A 22,692-nucleotide genomic window follows, 5' to 3' on the forward strand; every position below is an offset into this window, starting at 1 on the left:
TCTGCAGTGATAAATATATATTGTTAGTGTGAATATGCGCTGCAAAAGCATTTTGAAACTGTGCTATCGACTGTGTCCATGGTTGCTGCCTGGTTCGACTGTTTAGCGTGGTTAGCAGGGTCCAGAAAGCGACAAAGAAAAAAAATTAACAAAAAGGAAAAGACTGAGGGAGGTTCTGCATTAATAAATCGCAGAACATACAAGCGTTACGAATATACGTCAAACTGAATTATTAAATTTCTTTTCAGCAAAATGTAAGCTTCTTGTCAAAAACAGCGCGGGACGTCCAACCCAACTATCGAAAGCCTGGTCTCCAAGCTGTGCATCCCAGGCTACCGCTCACCGACGTCAGATTTATAAACACACACAATAGTATGAGATTATGCACGTAACTCGTCGGTTACATGTAACTGCAGCATGGTTTCTGTTTCCTGCTCGAATCTCCTATAGGTATAGTATTAGGACACTAGTTTTCGATCTCTTCGTGTCAGTCACGATTGCAAACCGTCCACGAGTACGGCGGTCGGAGTGCATATATAACGAACATCCCACTGTATCCATCTCCAGCCTGTTTTATGCAGAGTAACTTTCGTTATACGGCACTATACTAGAAAAGGTGAATTAATTACCAAGTCGGCTATGGTCCAAATCGTAGACACCTTGAAAAATGTATGATACTTGCAATTTTAAACGTATCTGAACCGACTGGGTCCGCCCTGTTGTAACACCCAAATGTCTTTAGGATCTTTGGAAATTAGAAAAAGGATTAGGAAATTTGTTTTAGATAGGGAAAGATGTTATAGTGTAACGCATATCTAACGATGTCAATTCTCGGCACGTTTTCGAGTACGCTTTGATTTGCTAACTGATAAAAAAACAACATGTGTTTAAATGCGTATCACATGAATTCCTACTATTGTTTGCTTCGAGCTCAGCGAAACTTAACAGAGTGCTCCCTGCTATTTATTTACATCGATCTGTTGAGATCGATAGCTACAAACAGACTTTGGACACCGACTCAGCCATACAATTACACAGTTATCCGAAACATTTTAAACCTTAGAAATAGCACTATTGTTACAAGCTATATAAGAATTTGCTTTTCTTGTTGCTACCGTCAGTTAGATTCGAAAGTCTGAAAACAGTTTCTCATTTGCGTGATCAGCATCTGGCAATGACCAAATAAACAGCTGCGGACAAACGGGTGGCCACTGAGTGAGTAAACGTGCAAGCCAGGACACTTATCAGTAGGCAGCTTGGCCTGAATGACGGAGCTCACGATTCCAGCCTGCTCGTCTTTTCACTCTATTAGATGTTGTCAATGCTATTCTCTATAAGTTTACCCCACCGCTGCCGGCCGCTCAACGAAGATTACTTCTACAACCACCGCATTTTTGACACGAAGTCACGTTTGAGTCACGCAAAACAACCTTTCATACACTTGGGTTTGTTGATTGTGCAGTCCGTCTCTAGCACTGCATCAGCCTGCGTTTCTGTTATGACGATACAGCTGTCATAATTTTGCGTTGATTTTCTTTGCCAACAGCAGTAACCACTTGATAAAAGGCGCCAAGCAGACACAATCACGAACACATCATCTAAATTTAGTATTTACTAAGCCAGATCAAAACAGGCAGACATTCTGTCAGAATTCTAAAAAAAAAAGCGGAAGTTATTATATTGTTGTTGATTGTCTCGGCTATTGTTGTTATCGTTGCGGCTGCGACTTGGACGTGCTTTACACTTGTACTCTTGTCTTATATATATATATATATCCCTCCCTCTCATATGTATATATATATATATATATATATATATATATACATATGAGAGGGAGGGAGAGGGAGAATAATGGCAGGACCTATAATTGTCACGCATTCGACGTTGAGTTTAGACGAAGGCGTAATTCGTGGTGAGGTAGATATGGGAATTAAATGTGTGGCCTTTCTGTATTTTTTTGTTCTCCGTGAGATTATCGCAAATTACGGATTTCAACGCCTGCACAGTTACACCAGTACAACACAGAGCGTTCACGTTCGACTTCCTAGGCCCTGGAAGTTGAACCACAGATTAATGTCGATCAAGAAACGTGGAGAATTTTTTTCTGTTGGAAAAAAAGATTTTCCAACTTACTTAGCATCTAGATGAAACCGTTCACAGTACGCAACCGGCGGCCATGTGCGAGCCAAAGTTTTAGATTGAGTTAGCTTTTGTTCTAAGTTAGTAATAAGGGAAATCACATGTCCGGTCCTCCATTCTTTTAGAAGTTATCATACATAATCAAGCTATTTATTAGTAGTACTGGTATCAATTTGACGGATGAAATTGTGGATAGCATTTGGATTTTCGCCAACCTCAGCAGCCTATCAGTGCGCCGCTGCTGTTGGCCGTAAGCCATGTAAGCCATGAATTCAATGTCACCCGCAGCCGAAAAACTGGTCGGTAGAAACCGACCGAGTGCAAAATTTGTGTCGGGAGAAGTTGGAAAATCTTGGTTGAGGTCCGACGTCGCAGTCGAATGATCGTGCCTTGTGAAAATGGTCGCAGTTTAGCGGGCCGACTGCACAGACTTGATCCTTGCGGATTCGGAATGGCGAGCGAGGCGAAAATAAGCAAGCTTGTCATGTCGCCTCGTATCGAGTAGCACATCCAAATACGAAATCATTATACTCTTCTTTATCTACCGATGTTACGATGGCAAATAGGCTACGCTGTTTACGCATAGCGAAGCTTACCTATTACGTATCATATATGCCTCAATTGAATTTCTATCAAAGCTATTTAATGTAATGACACTGCGCTGTGTGTCGAATCCCGAAGACAAAACTGAATTCTAGTTTTTTTTCGTTCGAAACGAATAACATGTATCTGTATTATGAGAAAAGTGTCGTTTTGACACTCCCGACAACTCACGCGTCACTAGACCGTACTTGTCGATGGTGTATCTGCGAACACACTTTATTTTCAACGAGGACGTACTGTAATATTACACGACGAATGAATGGCCTCGGCTGTCCTTGATTGGCAAAAAACAAGGACCCGAACGAAACCGTGTTACAGTGCGATAAAGAGGGGAATTTACAGTCAGTTCTTTGCGCTTGTGGGTTTGTATTAGTCTGATGGGCTTGGAGCTCTTGGTTGAGCAACGTTGTGGATGTAAAAGCACCAGTGGCTTGTCGCCAATAGAAGGCAATTTGTCGATGAAGCTCAATGCCAAAGAGTTTGGATAAGACGTTGTTGGTCGCTGGGATCTAGACCAGTCCAGTATCTGATATCACCACCGCTTGAAGAACTGCAGTGGAGACAGTAACAGTTTTTGGCCTATTGCTTTATGCAACTGCAAATAATGGCCGAAGCTTTTGTGTACATTTGCATGCACCTAAGCAAAAGGGATAAAGTTTGGCATCTTCGGATGTATTCACCTAACAGCACGTAGAAATAGCAGATGGGTCAGATATGCTACCCACGATGGGGACGATACTATCGGCGAAAGCCTACGGCAGAAGGACGAAACATCACAAAACCAGAAAGATACCATCGTAACTTAAAGACATTATCCACGTAGCTTGGCTATGACGTTAAACCATATATCTGGATGAATTTGGGATCTTTTGATTCGACCTGCTCACATCGATAAGTTCATAATACGTGGAGAGAGAGAGAATGGGTCAGTTTTATCATACGCCGGTTAACCGTAGACCCCAACCCACATTTACACACATATTTCTTCGAATACATATAGCACAAGACGTAGCGTCTTGAATGCCCCACCACCAGTATAATTCTGAGAGGATAACTATGAGGAACAGATTTATCGTGTTGGGTTGAGCGTCAGTTGATTTCGGAGTCGTTCGTTGCTTCCTTCATAGATCGGTGATGGGCTTCGCTTCAGCAGACGACTCAGCTGTTTACCCGTGGTGGATTTTATAGGGCGACAGCGCTGGCAGCGCCACCGACAGCCATCGTGGTAGCGCTGCTACTAAAACAGTAGTAACTCGACGAGGGGCAGGAATAGTTCTAGAAGAAACGAAGGAAAGAGCAACGGGCATAGTTGCTGATTAGTGCGCCGCTGATAGTCACGGCGGCGGTGGTCCGGGACGCATTAATTAGTAATTGGACAGACAAGGCGAAGCGCAAGGTAGAGTCGCACCATCGTTTAGGAACGTTACTGCTCTACGCTAGTGAGGGTATGCAAAAAAAGAAGGAGCGACATAAAAGAACCCAGTAAACTTAAGAGTGACAAAACAGTTGCCTCGCTACTGTCGTTGGCTTCCTGCTGCGACTACACCAGCTGCTAGCACGAGGCCGTTCGTGCACCCCGTCACCAGAGTGCGCCAGGCCACCTTAGCTGTGCTCGCCGACGAACGAACCCGCCATTCATTCTCAATACCTACACATATGAAAATTGACAACAGTCGCTACACAGCCGAGGCGCAGCCACTTCTGCAAGCTCTTCTGTACACACCCAAAGATGCTGACTGTCAATGCTCCACTTTTCATTCTGCCTTTCTGGAGAAAAAAGTCTAGCACTTGGTTTGTACTTTTGTACGCGTTCTACATTTGTTTCTCCTTGTGGACTGCAGTCTGCCAATCACCCGACGTCGTTCCTTGCGTCGTTAGGTGATGACGCGTCTTTGTTCGACGCCTCATCGCTAAAGACCTGGTAACTCTTTCACAGTGTACTGCTAGCAATACCCCACGGCAAGCCAAATAATGTAATGAACTGTACATACTTTATACCGTTACGGTCTAGTCCGACAGTAATGATCGCTACGTATATCGGCGTGTTACTGCGATGGAGATAGGTTTCTGTGGTGACACGGGGACAAGTTGGTTGCTGATACTGCTGGTTGGTGGTCGAGGTGAGGGCGACTGCTGACTTCCCAATTAAGCAAACTGAGAAAACGAAAAAAACGGGTATTCCGCTGCGCGTCGGCTGCCACCGCCGCCGCGGGCAGAGATAGCTCCAGTGACCGAGAAAGCGAAACAAGCAAGTAGTTCTAAGTGGACTCTTCTGCAGCGACGTTCAGATAGCAATGAAAAGACGCTTGCGCGTTCGGAGCTCACTCAGAAAGGACAAGAAAAAAAGCCAGGATCTGCGCACTATCCGCTACTTGTGCAAAATAGACTCCTCTGTGGAGCACCGACAAATTAATTAATAATAGAGCGTATAAGAAAAACGTTTAGAATCTGGGGGATGACAGGGACACGCTGGAAAAAATGTACAGGGCGAAACAGCTGGACGCTGAATGCGTTCACAAACGACGGAAGCGGCAGGAGTAGGACCAGAGCAAGTCAGGACAACGCGATGGTGTCAGGGTAACAACATGCGCCAAAAATTTGAGATGCATTATGCGGCGAACAAATACAACATAGGCTGCTATGCTATTTATTTAATGGAAAAAATCCAATTTTTCTCATACGGTGTGGGGAAACAACAGTTCTAAGTTATAATGTGAGAATTAACTTCTCGTTTTTTCTATTTACGTTTATGATGAATGCTTGATGTAGACAATTGACTGAAACTTAGATATACAAGCGACAACAAAAAACCGGCAACATCTACAGACAGGAAATCGTAAAACGTCCGAGCTTGCTTGATATTATCAGCCTATTCCGTGTGTCATATATTGTCGAAATTGTATTCTCGACAAGCAAATTCGAGGGGCAAATTCGGGCTACTAATATTAAATCTGTGCAATGCTAATTATGTTTCTGCTGTATGTTAAATCAACTTGAATTAAATGTGAGATACTTGAAGGTAATTACGAAAGTAATTTAAGAAAACTATAAGACGCCAAAGTACACAGTTATCCGTTTTTACGATATGCATACGATGGCCCTGTGGTTGTTTGGAGCAAATACTATTTTCCTTTGCCCGGATACACCTGATGCTGGCTGCCTCTGTTATCTTAAGCAGTACTTGTTATCGGGAAACTATAACAGTAAATAGTAGGGCAGCAAGAATGGACTTTTTATTCAAGATCCTTATCGCTGTTACTATTAGCAAACCGCTTACATCTATGCTAGTATGCACCACGAATGCAGCAAAAGCATTCGAATCGGTGCAGGGTCCAGATTTACGGATGTGTAGCAGTATTAAATACAAATATTACGTGACCCAATGGGGCGCCGTTTTGCATTAACTAGACACCGTCTGTGAGATGCACATCCTTTCCGACAGTATTTGTAGACGATATCTTCTACAAACTAGAAGTCTGCCATCTTGCTAGGTTTGCTTCCAAGCCATCATACGGTCTGATATAGCTTCCTTCAGATAACCACTCGAACGGACTGCACGTACCAAATATCATATATGGTTTATTGTTAAATGTTATGCGCTCCGCCAAATTCTGTTTTTCCATGTAAGAATTTTTTTTCACGCAAAGGCCCTTCTCCTCAGACACGAAGCACTTGCAGCTGTGCTGTGTCATTTGTAGAATTTTGGCAACGCTCCTAGGAGAAAACGTGAACAGATCACATCAAGAACAAATTGTATCGCAATGTTTTCGTCTTTTAGTTCCGTCTACACTGGATGACAACTCTGAGTGCTTTGGGTTCCCACCAACATTTATGGTCAGTCTTATTCTGTCTTCGAGGACGCCCGACCCTTCCACCTTGTCTTATTTTGCCGGCCCCACCTGCTTGGCTTCTGCCCTCTGATCTTAGCTGGTAAAAGTACAGAGTTTATTTGCTCCAGGGGCTTCGGCTGGCTTTTTCATTTTGTGTCTCGTTGCGGTTACTAGTCGAACGTTAGGCTTGTTCGCCATTCCGCCAACTCCGTGAGTTTCTTCACCCAGCACGCTTCTTTAGTTGTTCTATGGACACCATATGGCGCAAACATTCTATTTGCTTTTGTTACAGATAGTATCATAGTATCTAAAAGACCAGATTTCTAAGAGTTTTCATAAAAGCAGATCCGATCCGAAACGACAAAGGCCTATCTGACTGAAGTGTGTAAACTGGTGACTGAATTAAATCATAAACGAAGCCAAAATCTATTTGAGGCAAATTACGCTGGAGAAAATTCACGTTGACCGAACATAATGTTGCCAAGATAACGACTTGGTTATCGTTAGTAGTTAATAATGCACAAGGTTATTTGAAATGGTGATGACAGCCTAAGTGAGGTTATTTGGAAGGAACTGCCAGAGAACAATTCATAATTACAGTTTAGTCCCGCAAGGGAAAATGATAGATGGCAATGATTTTAGAAACTGCGAGCTGAAGATCCAGTTTTATTGCTAGGGTTAAATGGTGGATCTACGGAAAGGAGGCGTCTTACTTAGGCTGTATTGAAGCAGCTCGTTCAATTCGGCCAACGAGTTAATTTGGGACAATTCAAAATGGTAAGCAAATTAGGATTTTCACAGCTTGCAGTGTGGTTACATCACCAGAAGTGGGCACCAGAAGTAGTGACAGTTCGAAATGTCATTGGTTTTGAAGAAAACTTTTCCATGTCTTTGGCGGTTTCCGACCGCCTGAGCATGTTTTATTTTTAGCTCATTAGCTAAAACCTCTTGGTCTAATCATTTTCACAACTTTCCCATATATTTTGCAACTTTAAAGCTATCTCTAACTTAAATATTCTCATTATCGTAGAGTGTATCTGAAGTGAGGGTATTGGAAAACATCTGAATAGTTATGTGGTGATGACTACCTGCAACGAGTAAAACGACAATGTATATTCGCTAGCATGAGGGCATCGAGAGTGATCATTGCATAGGCAATATGTAAGATATTGTATGAACGGTGTTTTTGAGAGTGTGGGCAGAATGGCTGTCCACACCAAAAGACTCGTGGGCTTACAGGAGGTGATCACTGTTGGAAAATTATCGCTGAAGTATGCAGCTGGTTGATAGCTGAGTCGCGGCCGGCAAATCAGGCATTGCACATTAGAATTTGTTCGATGTGTATTTCAGTAAGAGGTTGAGCTAAACAACAAAAATGACTTCACTGTCGGTGTTCACGCAAATGGGGAGACATTTGCGGTGCCTGAAAAGGTCCCTCTTGTAATGAAGCCTATACGAGCAAGGTCCAAAAACTATACCATCCAAAACTATCCAAAATTAAATTATGACCGTTCCAATCGTTTCAACTGCTTTCGCGGTAAGTTGAACGACTGACCGTAAGTCGCACTTATTCTCTGTAAACCTTAGGAAAATGGGATAGGACAGATGACTTAACTGGCGCCCCTAGATACAATCCGTGTCGATGTTGTTGTTAAGTAATTATTCTTTATGTCGACAACTCCTCATTTTAGAGGCAACATGTTGCAATAAAAACGTATTGTTACTCTAACTAAGCATACGTATTTTGATTTATGAGTTAAACAACTTGCAAATAAGTACTGCTCTGGGCGCTAAAAACAAGTGCAGCCCCAGCTATGCTATTTATGTTCAAGCTATGTACGTCACAATAACCTAATATGGACATTTGGTGAATTCTCTTGCTGCAATGGTCGTCACCGATGTAGTAACTGTTCACTTCCTTGATTCCGCAAACTCTTCCTCTTGAGTCTTTCTAGTCCCTAGTTCTAATCAGCATCGATGGCTCTATGAGAGAGAGTAAACGAGGCCTTTCGAAAGGCTGGAAGGCATGCTGTTACCCCAAATAGACTGTTGTAGTATGGTGTTAGATCGTTTAGCCTTGACCTCAATATGTCTGTGCTTATTATGTATATAATAAGTATATATAGAAAGAAGAATAGTAGTAATAATAATTTGATTACATATCAGCATCAACAAGTTACGCGACCGGCCTAAGCGCCTATACAACCTTTAAGGTTGGCGCAGCTTTCGCTACTTGAACTTTCGAACTGCACAGAATTATATGTCTGTAGTATGCGCCTGCGCCTAACGACAACGAAAACGTCGAGGACCAGATCCCTGTTTACTGCACAGGCCGACTGAGAGGTACCATAGGAAGAACTCAGCTGTTTCGGTGCTATTGTGAATTGCTGTTTTGCTTTATGTTTTAGTAAAAATTTACAGGTGTTAATGTGCTGGTGGTGATTGGCTGTATTTCAAACCAGTTATACGAACAACGATTGTTTCTTGTGTCTGGCTTATTTGTGTGCCGCTATCAGAGCGCAGCCGTAGCAGTGTATCAGAAACGCCAAATGGAATTAGGAAATCTAAGAAAAAGGAGACAGGTCTTCGTTCTTGATTGCGGTCTTACTTCGGACAGTCCGTCCATCAGTTTGCCTACTCGACTTTCTGGTTGGACCCTGGCAATAACTGTGTCATGTCATGTCATGTTTGCAGATGGTTGCTGTAGTAGGTCTTGCTGTCGTTTGGCGGCTTTAGAAGAGACAGAAGAATGGGGAAATGTGTGACAAGAAAAAGGACCAAAGTAGAAACGGGGACGTTGGTAGCGCAGTATGGCCGGGTGGCAGAGCGAATTCAGGAGAAAAGGCATCGAGGCCATGCCTTTGTATGCTGCTTGTCCTTCTAGGACGAAAAAGGACATGCGGCTAATGTCTGATAGAACAGGCCTTCGCACGAACTGCTGCCGAGGTTACTTGGCGTAGATACTGTTGCTGTTGTAGTAATGCAACGCTGTTTGCTGTTATGCGGGCTTTAGTTTGCGACTTTTGGACGCATTTCTGGTAGGTATATATGCCAGTGATATTACCAATGCTCGGTAGGGCGGGTATCCAAGATGTCCAGGAAAGACATCCAGCACATAGCAGAACCCAGCAACACCCACCCAGCGCTTCCTTAGCATCCAGTACGGCCTTCTACACACTACGAATGGTGGTTGGGCCTTTTACCTCTCCAAGCATGTACACGTATATTGGCACCAGCTGTTCATATACGGTAGCCAGCCGAGAATAGGCTACAGAAATGGGAATACGTCATATGCTCATCGTATATATGTAAGTGATTTTAGCAGAAACAGAAGCAGCAGTGACAGTCACTGCGTGACTCCATCGTCCTAACCGTTAGCACCGGCAGGCCAGTGAAGCAGTTTCGTCACTGTCATCGCCGCAATGTTTGTCGACATACACTACTTCATACGTTACCGTACCGCCTTCTCACACGCATACCAGAATCTGCAACGTGAGTTTGAGGCGGTGCCTGCATTACGTTGGTCGGAAATGTAGCAGTGATGGTAAAAGGGAAAGAGGGCAAGAAAACTACGGCGCCGATGCAAGTTATGTGAGCTTGGATATCTGTAGATCAAATCGAGCTATGATATCAAACTGAAGACGATGGACGTCGTGGTGGCTTCGCTAGCCGTTACGTGTCAATATGTCACTTCAAACAGGCATAGAAGGCCTGATGAGCAGAAAAGAACGCATCCAGCAAGGACGTGCCTTTGCTGGAACTAATGGTACCTTCATATTTGATAGTATTGATACGTATGATCGCGACAATGAATGAGCGAACTCGCTGAATTCATTGAGTGTGTAAAGTCGTAGAGAGAATGATAGTTGCACAGTACAATGTGGCACAATGCATTAGACGGAACTTGTGGGCGCCTCTGCAGGACGAACTGCGACGAGATAGGCTGTAGCTGAAACATACGAAGGTAGGTCGTGATGCGGTTAATTCATTCAAATTTATATATGCATTTCACAGCAGTTTTACAGCTGCTATGCCACGCGCGTAAAGGATACACCTTTCTAAACGTCCCTAGAATTTTCCTCTAGAAACCTTCAGAGCTCCGATCATTATTTGTCCGTGTAGCAAGGTTCTTTCAAGAGATAACTGAAGGGGAAATAGGCTAAACGAATAAGTTTTCGTAAGAACTCTTGTTTGCTTTGCTTGATATGTATTGCTAAGCTTTTCGTTTCACACATACACTAACATGTGCTCTACTCGAGTGCCTGCCGGCAATAACGTAAAGCTGTTTCACCTGCCAAAATCGATCGAGAAGGACAAATCTTGTTTTGCAAATTCAATTACTCATTTCGTAAAAATCTTAAACGTCATGAGTTAACGTGCAAAACTTGAGCTAAAGTACCAAATTCAACATTACTTGCTTTGAGTATTACATTTTTTACAAAATTATGTTTTTTTGTTTACCACCTTCTCCTAGCGGCACGTATCGCTAAATCGTGTTTCTGAGAAACGCGAAAATTTCGATACGAAAATAAACACAATCGGATAATCAAAACCGTTTCCAGATTTCATCTCTTCAATCAATGCAATAAGCAAACATACAATTAATATTTTTCGTTAACCAACGCTCAGTACTGCCAGTATTCAATGGTTCGTTTAGCTACCGGCAAATCCTATCTTTGAATCAACATCCAAACTTCTCTTCCACAGAAGTGATCAACTTACTACAAACCCAAATCGAAAAGACAACTGAATCAACTTGCTGTCATCTCATTGATATCACACTGGTTCCCCTGGGGGAAAGCGAAGAGTTCGATTCTAACAGTGGTCATTAGTTTGTTACAATTTTTTTTGGTGAGTGTTCCCCGGGGGATGGTTGTTCACGTCTCCCGTAGCGACTACCAATGCTATTACAGTAATGTTTCAGCATTAACATCGATTGGCTTCAGACAGGACTGTTGCTCTTGGATCTTATGGTTTGAACCAGCCAAAGAGCGTAACAAGACGTCGCGTTCTTTACGTGTGAGAGCACGTCTCAATGTGTAGGTTACCATTCATTTGTTGCAACAACGGCGCTTAGGGATGGTAACATCAAAGGCGAGCAGCGACAGACCCTCACCGCAGCGGATGTGTGGTCCTTCATTAGCGTTGACGGACTATATGCAAGTAAAGACGCTATGCCACTCCACTCAACAGTTCGACGTCCAGGGCGCCTCGACCATTTTCGTGGCCATATGGTGGCCTCTCAGATGGAGCTAAGCAGCGGGCGGCTCACTGGAAACTCCACTGGCCAGAGACGACGACATCCAACGAAAGCGACTGCCGCTCCAAGCCACTGTCTTCACCGCCTTCGCTTCTACCTCCGCCGGTGCCACAATTCATCGCAGTCGTCGCGTCCACCAGGGTGAAAGGAAAACCACTGCCTCTAAGAACCTGGCAGAAACGCTGCCTGTGGTGAAGAGAATGCATCGCATGAGTGTCGCTAAACACACAAGCACAGCTCTACACACCGGCAGACAGTTCAAGGTGCATTGTCCACTTTGACTGTTGCACTACTGCCGTCATCAGCCTCTCGTTTATCGTCCAATAAGTACGGACGGGCAGTAGCTGCTACTATTACTAATACAAGGGTGCTCTAGCTAAGATCTCGAACAAACTGGGAACGCCCGTCTGTCCGACTCTGCCAGAGTTGGAACTGACTCTGCCGCTAGTTATACACATGTAATGTGAGTAACCAATGAGATAGAGTTCACATGCAAAAGTGGTGGCCATGACTGGCAGAGTTACGCAGCGACATCACCAATGGTATGCTAGACGACAAATGTAGCAGAAGTGGATGAAGTAGAAGGGACTCTTAAGCACGAATGAGGTTAAGGAGTTGCTTGGAAAAGGTGCAGGAGTAGAGACTAGGCCAGATGGGGTACTTGACGTCGGCAGGTCAGTAGAGCTTCGTTTATTGGTTTCATCTGCACACTATCACTACAGCACATGTTGTGTGTCATGGAGTGTTGTGAAGACCAACTGGGTCAACAAGAAAGAAAATGCTTGGACAAAGGAATACTGACAGGGATGGTAGCCACTCAGTCATGGCCGTCCTCAAATGGAAGATATGCTTGGCTTTTCTCTGCCCAAAGGTGGCTCATCTTGCCTCTGAGAAGAACAAAGGAAAGTATCGCACTAATCGGTAACTGATCGACCCGTTTAACTGACTGTGTCGTATTACCTAGTGAGCATTTGTCAAAAAAAGATGAACACCTGGCCAATCGTTACATCATCTTCTTTGTTTATTAACCCAGTAGTTGCACTACTGATACTCAATAGTCAAAGTTAATACTTGAACAGTAAAACACATTCATTAAAATTATTTGCCCAGTTGTTGTTTGTTAGGATATGCATACAATCTACCTCTGTCTATTGTTCTATATCTCCTAATGTATTGTGCATTACATAGTTTTTTTTCTATTGTGAAATTGCTCAATATCGTGCCTCTTCCAATGAACTTAGGAATTTTTGATACAGATAATTTTCCGGAAACAACGAGCTATTTCCAGGCTCTCCTAACTACAAAGCGTTTTCTGCCCATGTTACATAATGTTGGATACTACATTTTTTTTAGCATTAGCATTTCTACAGATGCACACTTTATAGGAGGTAGCGCTGGCTCATGACGGAAGACTCAGCAGAAGCAGTGTTCATCTGAGACGATTCAACTGCCGCCGGCAAATGATGATGCCTGAATATTGTTGAAGCGTCGAAATCAGTTCTTCCTTTACAGGCCATGACGACATCTCGGGCATGTTCTATACGCCCGTCGAATCATCACTACCCCCACAGAAGCAACGTCACCGCCATCTGTCGTCACGGCCGCCTCTTGTCACGGCTACAACCGAGACGATCCCGGTGATACTACACACTATAATAGCATTTTTGGTAATTGTTATGTCAAGGCAGGAGACTGCGGCAGTGACGACTTGAGAAACATTTAGGCGAGCAACATCTTTTTTGATTTTGTCCCAAAAGCTGAGTTCTGCTTTTTCTATTGTAGTAAGAACCATTGCCTCCCCATGACTGACACGGGTCCTCTATTGTTGTTCCGTGCCATCTGCATAGTTTTTATGGAAGCCTTACCCAGCTGCTGATGGATGCTTCTTTCTGCGGTCCTCTCGCCCCTGCATATTACGAGAAATATTCTTCTCAGCCTCCACTTATCTCAGCCAACACTCTAAATTTAATGTCTGCTAAATTTAATGACTTTAATGTCTGCTGCAAGCCACAAATCAGTATCGGTCCTCTGCGCAGTTTACGGTTCCTGCTTCTGTGGCCGTTACCGTTGTCGCTGCCACTGATGCTGCGACTGCTCCTTTTTTTTTTTTCAGTTGCTTCTGTTGCATCCCGTGTATGTCCTAGTTCAAAGGCTCTAGGTTGACGGTTAGCCTTCTCCCTAGCTAGGTTACTCGAGAATAGTGCTGGCAGCAATAGCAGCAACCCTTCTGCTGAACCAACCGCCAGTCATTCCAAAGTATTATTTGATTTTTGAACGCGTGACATATCCTACATGAAAGGATTTGGGAGGGGACAGGGTGGTTTGTTAGCCAGCGGCTGTTCTCAATCAAAGACCTTCGTTTCGCATGGCGGTTCTGACGCACCCAGATATAAACAGAAACGGATACACTTCTATCCACATGGCATGCTCACCGACTGTGTTAAACTAGTAGGCTTATCGAGCCCCTGTTCTTTAGAGTTTATGGAGCCTAGTGCTTTGTATGCTATGGGAAATAAATCATATAGTTTTCTTTTAATTAAACTTTAAAAAATCGCCACTGATCTTGTCCAAAACTGAAAGATTTTCTCGGAAGCAAACTGCCCTCGTGGTCGGGTAACTTCGGGAAAACTGAGGTTGGTTGCTTAAGGCGCGTTAACATAGGAGCGTTTATCATTGGAATACCAAATAGAAACAGCTACAGTGATTTGACTGAGCTTTCAGATTAGAATACAAGCCAAAAATTGATACAAAACAAACCAAACGCGACCCATTGCCGAGTTAACTGTATTGATTCAAGGCCCTCGTGACAAACAAATAGGCCTTGTCTGATTTATTCAGGACAATAAAACTTCCATTCATATTGTGATTATTCTTTTTTGCTTTGTGTAATCTTCTTTTAGTAACTGCTAGTTTATTACAATGTTTGCACCTTCCTGTCCGCTCAGGATGAAGAGCGATTATATCCAATGGAGTTAGTGGAAATGGAAACTAAATGTAATTAACTAGCTAATGGAAAGCTAGTTAATTACACTTAATTGCTGATAACAGCAATAATTATGGTGCGTATACTCTCTGTTAAGCGACAAATAGACGAACGTTTAAATAAGATCCGATAACTAGCAAGAGCCCCTGAGGATTATCTGGCGGGGTCGCCTTTGGTGGATTATAAACAATAAGAAGGTCATGACGAAAGCAAGGCACCAGTTTAGTACAGTATGGTCCACTAATAGAAACCACAGCGTATTCATGATACTGGTGTACCCAACATTATTTCCCTATTTCTTTGCTCAGAGTAATTATTTCGTTTTTCATTCCTATTTGAATTGATCTTGTTATTAGAAGTGAAGCTATCAACTTGTTTCAAGCATTAACCTTTTTAAAATTAGCAGGATTGTGACCATGGCTGACTTTTGACACAGGTGCACTGTGGCATATGTATCTTCCGCGACATGCATAGGCTCTGATGTAAGGCACGTGATCTCCTACCGGCACTAGCATCATCTGCTCAAACGACTGCCGTGCTTTTCTATGTAGACGAAGCAAACTATATACATTATATATATATATATATATATATATATAATATAATAGTAATATAACGCACGAGCAGTGCCTTGCGTCCGCCAATGGCGACTGTCTATTCGCTATTCCCTTTCGCAGACAACGATTTCGAAGTGTGAATGCGCCGTAGATTTACGTTCATACGTCATGTTCAAGCATTTACATTGTGGTAAATAACTGTATAGCCATCAGCTGGATAAGCGGAGTCAACAACAGGCTTTCCTCAACTGCGAGCTACACGTCGTGCAACATCTTGTGGAAAGTATTTCATGATGTTGATGGTGCGTCTGCTAATGCACTGGAAGATGCGTCCATTTCAAGTTATGTTCAAGGAAGCTGCATTAGTTCGTTACCCTGCCATCTGCACTAATTTTTGTGTATTTATTTGTGTGACGAGTGATCTGTAAATTTCGCAGAGCTTCCTATGCTCATTGGAAAACCCTCGAATGGGGTATGCATTACAGTGGCGTCCGGACCGTACTAACAGTTCCACGACAATCAAAGCTGAAAAGAGTATGGAAGTGCTGCAAGGGGACGAGCAACCACATGGCCGACAATGATGTCTTAGTAAATCCGTGTAATAGGCGTTAGCGGAGAAATATTGTTGTCTGTTTTCGCTTTCACCATACAGGGAAAGCACTATAACTATTTTCATTTGTACTACTCTTTCTATGGCTACTATTAGCGCTACAGATACGATCCATATATGTAATAGACTGTAACGCGGATTCTGATGAGGGGCCAAAAATTGGCCTCAAGCTTAGTCCTCTATCGGCACTGCTCTAGCCGCAACTATAGTCCAAGAATGTACTTGGTATATGATGACGATCCGGCCACATCAAACCGCGTCTTTGTAGTTCATCTTGATTTTTCTGTCGATCTGGCTGGTAGTCCTAACCGACAGGCGTGGCATCACCTGTGGAGTTCATTTTGTTCGGTAGTTTCCACATCCTCTTATAACCCCGTGTGTTTCCCCTCACTCGTCCAATAGATATATGTCTATCTAGATGCTGTCCATTCACATAGCGCTGCTACTTTCTCGATCTACTTGCATTCGGACGCACTTCAACACAACTATATATATTCACAAATGCATAATGTCAGATGATGCTAGATCTGATGTGAAAGAGGGAAAGCCATATCGGAGCTATCGAACGGTTGTTGGCTCGCGTCGGTCTCAATTTATAGGTCACTTACAGCCGCTTTAGCGACACTGAAATTTTAGTTGATCACTTCGAATACTAGAACTTTCTCGTATTTGTTTTAGAACGACATCCGTCGGACTTGATCGTGTACCGTTGTGTTCGTTGTACTTGTAGTGTTCAGCGTCGCGTTGTACGTTGGTGAATACATGAAGCGGTTGAAGACTATGTGCTAGCTTGCTCCGACTCAACATCAAAGCTTCGTTGAAGTTTGAATTTTACAACAAACTTTACAATATGACAATAGATTGTTATATTGTAAATGTATAACCGTAAATTGACTTTATTGATATAGAAGGAAGCTGATTTTTTATGCTGTGTCTAGCTTGCTTGCGGTGTACATCTAGTTAAAACTGGAAAAACTAAATGAACGCAATGAGGAGCACCAACGAGCGAAGAGCGGGTGTCAGCAGGTGAAAAAGCTAACCAGAAACCAGCTTTATGAATTGTTCACCCTGTAGCAGACAGAGAAAACGAGCTGCCAGACACTTTTTGTTTTCGAATAAATTTCTATAAGGACGTGTAGGAAGACGTTTCAGCTGTCCTTGCTTTCATACTTCTGTCGCTTGCCCATTTGATAGGGTCTTAGTGAAAATAAAATGACTCGTTAAAATTTCTGCTCAAACCAGCCATCTGAGCCACCGATTGTCACGGTCGAATCACGATTTATCGTCGTCAATTGGGTCTACTGCATTCTAAATCGCATGTTGAGTGCTGACTGCGTACCGTTCGAGTACTGAACGAAACCCTACACAATGAGAACTGACCATCCCGGATTACTTGGAGCGCGACATATTGGTCAGACAGGCTTTCGAAATGAAGGCAAATAGACTTTACGTTTAAGAATTTATATCTAGTTGTTCTATACTTGAAAGGAAAGGTATAAGATAGCTCCATTTAACAGTGGAAGACAAGTACCGGTGGATAAATTTCGACGACAAAATTCAATAATCATAATATTGCTCTGTCTCAGATGCGAAAACTACCTTTTATTTTCCCATCATAACAGACGAAAGAACTGGCTGTCGCGTGTTTACAATTACTATATTTCATAGGTGGATGCCTATCTAAAATGCAATCGAGATCAGCAGAAATGATTATTCCTTTTATCACGGTTGGCTTTCAGGACATTACTAGAACTAAAAGTGCCCAAGTAGAAAACTAACTCAATTTCCAGTGCGAACGAATTCTCACATTACTTGCCAGTTTTATGAGTGTTTATAAAACTAGGATGGACCTTTGATATAAGAAAGGAATCCAAAACGTTTGATAAACGACCCACAAGTTATTCTATATCTGGTTAGAAAAACGTTTACAGGTTGCTCGTACTCAGTAGTTGTCAAGCTTCTAGCTACCTGTTGCTGTTAACAAGCGGTGCAATAACAGCGATGCATTTATCCCCATCAAAGACAAATTTTGTTGACGTCAAATTCTGTCCTTAAGCTGCATGCAGGGAGTCACATTGACTCTATGTCCACTGAATAATAAGCAACTATCACTACTGGTCAGCGTTGACCTTTTCAATGGCAGGGCCACTCCTCTACCGTGACATAAACATATAATACTTGTCATATGCGGATATGCGACTGAATCTTGGAAAGGTCATCACGATACATCGAGTCGACAACGCACGCTTTGGCTGGCCGCGCATTGTGGCCTCGTGACGTCTGCATTACATAATCTTTAGTGTATGTCTATGTGGACGTTACGTATTATTTACTATTTTTTTTTGGTTCCTGACCGATGCTGATATCACGACGGCAACTGTCGACACATGTCGTATAGGGGACACAGTTGTAGCCAAAGAAATTGCCAACAGCAGAATAAAAACTACGCCAACAATCACTAGTTGACTTCCAACTGGCTTCTAGTATTTTTTTCTGTTTGGCATTTACTCTTTTCGCTTAGGCGGTGTCTGTTTAATGTCAGGCTCTACCAGCTATTCTGTAGCCCGTTGAAGTTCCATCGTTTATTCTCGATGCGCATATCATCTCGCCCTAAAGCATCCTGTTACTCTTGTCCATCACTATCCATCGGCAGCTTGCAGTGTCGTACAAAGGCAACGAAGCAACCCCACTTAGATGGTGGGGTGATGACTCTTAGCCGCAGTAGAATTGGGTAAATTAACAATGGTAGCGGCAGTAGCAGGCGAGCGTGTGTTACGCCAATAATACTTAATATACCTAACACCACTTAGATGACGCCCTTTTCTACTTTTCGACGAGAACCGACGCGTCGTTTAGGGCATCGCGCACGAGATGCAAACTTCACGCTGCATTCGGTAGGGTCGATTCCAAGTGGAGTTTTACATGACGCGCAGAATTCCCTTGTTTATTATACGCATTGTGAGTTGCTGCTTTACGCGATAGCTGTATCATTTGCCGCGTTGGCTGTCGCCGTACAAACTATGAACCCTTGGCAACTACAGTTGAACGATACCTGGTAACAGCAGAGATCGCGGACCAGCCAGTAGTTCATAATGGATCCAACAGCATAAGACTCAATTGGAATGGTCGTAGCATCGACCGGTGCCAATAGCCACAGCGCTAAACGAGAAGCCAATGACCAGGGGAAGAACTTCTGCACAAGCGTACGAAGCGCACCTAGAAAGCTACGCCGAGACACAAATTTAGTGACAAACAACAGACAAAAACAGACACACAGTCTTACACGCACGCATACAACAACACATAAAACACAAAAAAATAATAGTGATAATAAACATTGCTATTATACTGTTCACGACGGCGAAGTTAGCAGAAGACGCGGAATGCTGACAACAGCGAAAAACGCCCAACGACAAACATCTCGTCATATTGGTGCTCTATGGAATCGGACGACGAGATCTTGATGTGGAAACAAACGAACGAAAAGAAAGGTGACTATACCTCGACGTATTTTGACGAGGATGCTCATGCTCTATATATAGTGGATAGAAATAACGATGTTGATAACGCTGATAAGGGAAAGTAGCCAAAAAACGTATGCGATATACACGCGCTCGTACATACAAACACAAAGTAAAGAATGAAACATCAATCAACGTAACGCCAAAAAAAAAGCCGTTTACAAGACCACTAGTCTGTATATTAGTTATGTGTTATCGAATGGGCAGGACGAAAGGGACAAGAAGCGCGAAAAGTCGAACCGGCCGAACGATGAACGGAGACTAACGATCTATCAGCCGCTATAGCAGTACAACAGACTATCTGTTGTATTGTATATAGAGTTTGCTCTGCAGGGATGTGTTTTGCCGATACGTGTAGCGTCCGATGTGAGGTTCTTTTTGGTCATTGACTATGACCACTGATACGAGCCATAGAGACTATATCAGAGGGTGGCTTCGTGTTGGACATGTTTCATTCATAATGATCATTTAATACGTCTCAACGTAGCACACAACACGATCTTTTTCGAAAATAGCAAACGTTTTTGTGCTTAAGGTTGCTGTATCGATTAAGCAGCTTGTTAAGCACAGTTCATACCAGTTAGTTTTGTGATTTATCTATAAAAATTGTGTACTTCAGTATTTGATGAAGCAGCTCTGTTGTCTCACTTTAACAGAGTTCGTCTTACTTTGCCGTCCAGCAGATGCTTAATGAGTAGCGAGATTGCTAATAGCAGATCTGTTTCATAAACTTGTTTTTTTCTGACCTACCGGACCGTCATTGTTTTTTTCTGTCTAATGTCAACTGTTTTTGTGTTGTACAATGGAGCGCTAAAAGAGTTTTGAGAATCCAGGACGGAACGAGTTTTCCTATAATTGTTCTTAACAATAGCACAGGACTTACGCACCATATCAAAAATATACCATTATTATTATTATTTTCCTTTGTTCGTTGTAAGTAATAAGGTACCGTGTCTTTGTTTCAGTTTTTGCATCGGCTCGTTTTGTCTGATCAATTAGGCGTAAGGTTGTTTTTGCTGCCATATACGCAATATATACTGCGTTAGCGGCTCGTTATTACATAACATTGATCACTTAGCCTTTGAGAATTAGAATCTTTGATTGAGTACTTCAAGAACTACCTATTTATAGGCGGTAAAATTGTGCATACAGCAATATCTGCCTGAACAATACGGAACGAGCTATTCCCCTGTATACTACATCTCCTCTCTAACCTTTCCGGCCTTTTTGACGCCGGACGTCTTGCTCACCATCCAACTAAACGATAACAATAGCAATTACGATATAATATATTGTTTAGGGTGTATTAGAAAATCTGTGGGCCGCTCAATTGGAAGTCCCGTTTTCAAGACCCTTCTGTTTTAACACCGCCCTAGTATCTGTCGTTTCTTGCAATCTATTTGTCTTGTTACCAGTCCTAAATTTGTCTGGCCCATTTGTCCTAGTGGTGATGCATGTCGTGGCATGGTAGTTGTGGGCCTCGTTCATATATACCACTTCCGATGCTCCGGTGGTACTCTGCTGTATCACCCCCACACTCCATACCCCCCCCCCCTCCCCCTGAGCGTTTGAACCGATCTCAGGCCACCCGCGGATGTCCATTTGTCCCGTGATCTTACTATCATCATGGTGCACAACCCCACACTTGGCTTATTCTGCTAAGTAGCAAGCAACGATGGTTTTCGTCGTCCTGCCGCGCGTTCAAGCTCGAAGCCTGTCCGTTAGAATATCTGTGTAGCTGATTCATTTGGAAAGTTTTGTGTCCGAACGTGGGAAATTCTTATGCGAATGTTTATGCTGAAACATAATGATCAAACAGAACGATGTCGGCAAAGCCTTTGTCAACGGATGCAGACTATAGCTTGTCTCGGAACAGTATGGTATAGATCATTAGTTGCAGCTGTGACGGGATTGCGGGTTATTAGCATAGCACCGTTTTCTCCTCTCCACCGTTTCTATTATGGTTCAAAGTGGCACCATTACAAGCACGGTGCACTATTATAACGTATACGTTTAGCAGAAATGATGGATTTGGTATAATAAAGAACGGCAATCACACAAATGCCATCATTCGTAGCGATAGAATAGTGCTTGAAAATGTGAATATCTATTATGGCAATAATATCCACTAAATTATAAATTTGTATCTATAAAATTATCAATAAATAACAACATTTAGATCCACTCTCATTCCTAACTATTGTTGTTGTGTTTTATCATAGATAGCTATCAAGTGTATAGCTTAAACAGCCGGCAATAACCGTACGACCTAACAGAAGAAACTTACTCAACTTGACAATGGAGAAGTTTATTTATATGATATAGTTAGAGCACTGCAAGATTTGCAATTGAATTTTTTGATGATTCTTCTCAGATAGATAGTTTCGGCTTTACTTTAAGGCTACATGAGCTACACAAAATTAACCAAGTTGTGATAATAATTTCGGCACTGGATCAAATATTAAGCGTGTAACTTGTGAATGTCAGACTCAGCTAGAAGACTAAACTTGCTTTTGGGGGGGGGGGGGGGGCAAAGCAACTTTTAACAGTTAACTTGCCACGCGTCGTTGTGCTTTTCACCTGTTGTCAATAAAAGCACAAACCTATGGTGTTTCATCATCAGTACTATGCACACAGTGGCTGCAATCGAGTACTCAATCTATGTCGAGGTATATATATGTATGTAACCCTATCATCGACGCGACGGCAAAGGCTCGGGTTGAAAGACGCAGGAAGGAGTACTTCGACCTTTGCCGTATACGACACATAGTGTTAAGACCTGTATGAATAACAAAAGTTATTACTTTTATAATGAACCCCTGGTGCGGCCCACTCATAGTTGTTCTCTACGCAGAACTGTAACTTTTAAAAGTCATCTTAGATGTTTCCAATTACGCATTTTAAATATTTAGTGGCTCGACGACACCTGGAGTAACTAGTTGAGGCCAAAACTCGAAGCTGAAAAAAGCCCTAAAAAAAAAATGCAAGCAGTTCCTATAACCTCATAGATGACAGTATTGTGTGGCTACTGACGCGTTGAGTTTCCTGAAAGCATCCAGTGATCGTAACACCGACCCAGGCAATCCAATTAAAGCAACTGTTTCGGGCCAAGCCAAGCGGTTCGACAGGTCTCTACGTGAGACGGCGAATCCGATGACCTTCTTCTACTATACTCGAGCGCTGTCTATT

General features: G+C 42.8%; 1 protein-coding gene and 1 long non-coding RNA gene across 22 annotated transcripts in view; one reads left to right on the forward strand and one right to left on the reverse strand.

Moving 5' to 3' along the window:
• The window catches only part of LOC111247395 (transmembrane ascorbate-dependent reductase CYB561-like), a 104,038-nt gene that overhangs the window by 60,899 nt on the left and 20,447 nt on the right, over positions 1-22,692 (forward strand). The gene's annotated exons all lie outside the window — the stretch shown is intronic.
• The window catches only part of LOC111247398 (uncharacterized), a 43,799-nt gene that overhangs the window by 14,093 nt on the left and 7,014 nt on the right, over positions 1-22,692 (reverse strand). Inside the window, exon 2 of one of the 14 annotated variants that reach the window (XR_015324902.1) lies at positions 19,035-19,206. The exons of the other annotated variants lie outside the window; for them this stretch is intronic. This is a non-coding gene — a long non-coding RNA (uncharacterized LOC111247398). The remainder of the gene's footprint in view (positions 1-19,034; positions 19,207-22,692) is intronic. 14 annotated transcript variants of the gene reach the window in all.

Source organism: Varroa destructor, unplaced genomic scaffold, assembly GCF_002443255.2.
Source record: "Varroa destructor unplaced genomic scaffold, Vdes_3.0 BEIS01000003.1, whole genome shotgun sequence".
NCBI lineage: Eukaryota > Metazoa > Arthropoda > Arachnida > Mesostigmata > Varroidae > Varroa > Varroa destructor.